General features: G+C 38.2%; 1 protein-coding gene across 2 annotated transcripts in view; it reads right to left on the bottom strand.

Annotated features, from left to right (window-relative positions):
• LOC106876948 (glucagon-like peptide 1 receptor) overlaps positions 1–5,000 on the bottom strand; it is a 478,818-nt gene that overhangs the window by 470,373 nt on the left and 3,445 nt on the right. The gene's annotated exons all lie outside the window — the stretch shown is intronic.

Genomic DNA, 5,000 nt, shown 5'->3' with positions numbered 1-5,000 from the left:
ATATATAGAACGCATGCAATCATACATACATACATACATGTTGGCACTCCGTCGCTTACGACGACGAGGGTTCCAGTTGATCCGATCAACGGAACAGCCTGCTCGTGAAATTAACGTGCAAGTGGCTGAGCACTCCACAGACACGTGTACCCTTAACGTAGTTCTCGGGGATATTCAGCGTGGCACAGACTGTGACAAGGTTGCCCCTTTGAAATACGGGTACAACAGAAACAGGAAGTAAGAATGAGAGAAAGTTGTGGTGAAAGAGTACAGCAGGGTTCGTCACCATCCCCTGCCGGAGCCACGTGGAGCTTTATGTGTTTTCGCTCAATAAACACTTACAACGCCCGGTCTGGGAATCGAAACCGCGATCCTATGACCGCGAGTCCGCTGCCCTAACCACTGGGCCATTGCGCCTGCACTCATACATACATACATACATACATACAAACAAACAAACATACACACACACATACATACATACATACATACATATATATTAGTTTGATTGAGTCAGTCTGTAGACACTCTGGGTTTCACTTGTAGTTACACAAGATCATCAGGCAAGCTGATACTTATCTGATGATCCTATTGTACCTACAGTTGAAACTGGGTGTAGTACGAAACTAACCTGACCAAAATAAAATGTCATTCATCTGTACTATGGTATTAAGTACTCTTTTTCCGGCAGTTGATTACTAAACTCATCAGTGTGCGTGTGTGTGTGTGTATGTGTGTGTGTGTGTGTGTGTGCGTGTGTGTAACAGGTGCGGGCATGGCTGTATGGCTAAGAAGCTCACTTTGCAAACATTAGGGCAAATGTTTTATATATAGAATCCGCCAGGCCGACCAAGGCCTTATGTGTGAGTGAGTTTGTTTGTGTGTGTTTGTGTGTGTGTGTGTGTGTGTGTGTGCGTGTGTTTGTGTGTGGGTGTTTATGTTTGTGTGTGTTTGTCTGCATCTCTGTTTGTCCCACTACCACCACCACATGACTACCGATAGTGGTATGTTTACGTCTCCTTTATATGACATTAATGGTTTGGCTATAGAAACTGATAGAAGTACCAGGTATAAAAATAATTAGAGTCCGATTTGTCCGACTAAAAACCTTCTGAGGTGGTGCTCCAGCATGGCGGCAGTCTAATGACTTAAACAAGTATTGATATCAAAATATGATATATTGATTCGCACAGAATTGTTGCGTCCAAGCAATATAAAAGACAGTTCGTGCTTAGTAGCATGGAAAGTACATAATAAAAAAAAGTAAAAAATGCAAAACCAAAATTAATATTTCATCTCAACGTTTTTAATTTTGGGAAAATCATGCTTTTTTTCGAAATACGGTGTTAATTTACATAATTTCTCTATATGAATTATTTTTTGAATCACTAGCTTTTCTATATCTTTTTTATAGCTTATGGGTACATAATACTATTAGTTGTTTTGTCAGGTGCTAAAAAGAGCAAATGTTTGAGGAAATCACATATTCCATGCCCTTCTCCGTGAAAAGATGTTTCCGATGCAAAGTTTCAACTACTCTGATGCAAAACTGGCGCCTACAACTCGGAACATAAACACATTCATTCATTTTTATGTATTAAAATCAAAGTAATTATTTCTAGCACAAACATAAGGCCATGCATTTTAATAAAGCGTGTACAGATACAACAGTAGCTTTTCGAACACCTTTGTCGTATTAATTTACCAGCAAGAACTCCAAATTCCCACGGTCACCATATCACAATACCTTACTCAGTAGAGTATCAATAAACATGTGTCATTTACCTGAATGTATAAATACATGTATTGCATTTAATTATTGAAGTAAATTTAATATGGTTTAATTTAGAGGTGATCATTCTCGTTCGGAAAATATTAATCACTCGGCAAGGTTTGGGAACCAAAAGTTCCAGAAAACCTATGTTGTACTTGATTTTATTCCAGAATCAGAAAGAGAGAGTGAGAAAAATTACTAGATAAATGGAGTGAGAGACTACAAGGGAATGAGAAAAGCGACAAAGAGGTAGAGAGATGTGGCGTTAACTGTTTCCTGGATGATATTTTTATTTTATCGATCCTGGGAAAAAATCATAGGTAAAGTTAACCACTGAGACCTGAACTCAGAGCGGTAAGTTACACAAAAGAATACTGCAAAGTATTTTTTTTGTCCCTCTACGAATGCCTCTCTTCCATTTTTATAATAATGATCTTGAAATATAGGCACAACTCGTCTAGTTTAGGGATTTAAACAAGACATAGTATATGATGTGGTTCTGGATTTCCTGCACTTAGGAAAAAAAAAAGACGGAACGGTCATTGACAAGAATAGGCAAAACAACTACAAATTGTACTGTATTGCATCGAACTCAGAAGAATGAAAAGCAACGTGGGAAATGGCTAGATTTGAACCGAGAACGTAAATGAATGCAACTAAAAATACAAAAATTGTTATTGCTAGTGAGCAACGCATTAGATGTTCGGGTAGACCATGAACATTTTGTATTTTGCAGAAAGAGTAAGTGTACCTAAGACTCCATTATCCAACGTGTTCTATATTTTTTTATAAAATGCAATATGGGTGTGATTTGATGTAGATTTGGCTGCTATATCTTGCAGGTCAAGCTGCTAAATAGAGTCTTCTACGTTGGCTCGATATACCGCCTAGCCGTTGTGGTTGCTGTTGTGATTGTGTTGTTTAACCACAAGTATACCCAACCTGACCGGGCAGATATAATTTCAAAAGAATTCCACTTGTGGACATCACATGTTGATTTTATTAATATATTTGGATTTTGTAGACAATGGGCCACACCATCCGATAACCCTTGTTTTAAGAGAGTGTAATTTTTAAGTAAATTTGACTATTATTTTTAGCAGAACTAGCGAGTGCTTAGTGGCACCTATTCGATGCTTTACAGATTATACTGTATATTTTCCTGTTACAGCAGCAGTTGTTAAGGGTTTTTAACAAAGGATGAATGTCACGAGTTTAGGGGTAAAACAGTTGACTATACTGCTAGTAGTATATTTCTATTACATTCGTCATCGAACCCTCGGAGAAGTAAAGCGAAGTGAACCGCAGCGACATTTGACCACGAAACCTAAAGGGACAAGGAAAAATATTGATTTCAAATTCTGGCACGAGGTCAGCAGGTTCGGAGGAGGGGGTAAGTTGATTACATCGACCTCAGTGTTCAACTGGTACTTATTTTATCAGCCCCGTAAGTATGAAAGGCAAAGTCGACCTCGGTGTAATCTGAACTCAGAAAATAAAGACGGACGAAATGCCCTTAAGCATTTTGCCCTGCGGGTTAGAGATTCTGCCAGCTCGCCGCCTTAAGGGACATGTAAAAATAATAGTAAGCTTCAAGTCAGTTATATTGCGTTATTCTACAAGTCCATCAAAATGAAAATGATTTTTAAAATAAATTTTGAGAGAGAGAATAGTCAATTAAATTTAATCGAGTATATTACTGGTACTTTCTAGATCGCGACTTGGTAGGAGAAAATGCAAAATCTGTTTCCACGAGATTCGAAAGCGTTACATAACTGAATGTCTCAATCATTTTATTGATTTTTCTGATGCCACCTTCGGTTTAATAAGAATATTGATTTCTAAGAGGTAGGGAGAGGAATTTGTTGATAATTGAATCCGCGGTAGCTCAGCAGTAGCTTATTTTATCAACCCAAAGACAGAGAGCTGGCAGAACTTTTAGAACGTCGAACAAAATGCTCGCTCTGTACATTCGGAGTTCAAATCCTACTGAAGCAAACTTTATCTTTCACCTATTCAGGATTGATAAAATAAGTATCTGTCTAGTACAGGGGTCGATGTAATCGACTTGTCTCCTCCCTTCTAAAAATTGCTAGTCTTGTACTAAAATTAGAAAGAATTGCTTAATTACTCCAAGAGATGAAATTCAAAGCCCAACTAAAGAGTGGATGTGCGTGTGTGTGTGTGTGTGTGTGTGTGTGTGTGTGTGTGTGTGTGTACACAAAGAAAAGAGAAGGGTTATTTATATGCGAAACATTATTAGTTTTTATTCTAGTATGAAAGTGAACAGATGAAATCCTTGGGCCATTGTATAAGAGGTTCCTAAACTTATCCCTATTTTTGCTGAATTCTGGAAGACCAATTCACTCAGAGAAAGGACACGGTACTTTAACTCAGACCGTAGATAGCCGGAAAAAATACCTGAAGTTTTACTATCCGGAGCTTACATTACTTACACACACAACCACACATACATACATGTGTGTATGTATGTGCGTGTGTGTGTGTATGTGCGCGTGTGTGTGTGTGGATATGCCTGTATATCTGTGCATCTGTTTTGACTTATAAGCATCCAGTTGTTCGATAAACTGAATGAACAACGCGTGCAACGTGGCTGAGGATTCCTTAGACACGTATACCATTAAGTTACTCTCGGTATAATCTGTAGGATTCATAGTGACCAGAATGGACTTCAGTATCAATGGTACAGGCCATCCGATGGGCTTGTGTGTGTGTGTATTTGTGTCCAGGGCCGTCTTGATACGTTTAAAGTGTCTGGGCAAATCAGAACACTGACCCCGAAACATTTATTTATTGAGAGCAACGACATACACAGATCAGAATTGGGATCCTCGACCCGCGACGCCTCTGGGGCAACTCCACAGAGTGCCCATACCGTACGGTAGTCCCCTGTATATGTATATATATATATATATATATATATATATATATATATATATATATATATATATATATACTCATGTAATTATGTAAGTATATATAAGTACATATATACATACACGCCCGCAAGCACGCACCACACACACACACACACACATAAATACACACGCACACACACATACACATATAATAGTAATAACTATCAAAACTTGACGCATGATTGAAGATTACCGTGACGAGTCACAAAATATATGAGGATTCACACAAAAACCGGATGAAACGAAAAGTACGACAGGAGCAGGGAAAAACGATATATAGATATACA

This window comes from Octopus bimaculoides, chromosome 4 (assembly GCF_046866305.1).
Source record: "Octopus bimaculoides isolate indiv1 chromosome 4, ASM4686630v1, whole genome shotgun sequence".
Taxonomy (NCBI): domain Eukaryota; kingdom Metazoa; phylum Mollusca; class Cephalopoda; order Octopoda; family Octopodidae; genus Octopus; species Octopus bimaculoides.
The sequence above is the reverse complement of the archived record's forward strand: the minus strand, read 5'-3'. Positions and strand labels throughout refer to the sequence as shown.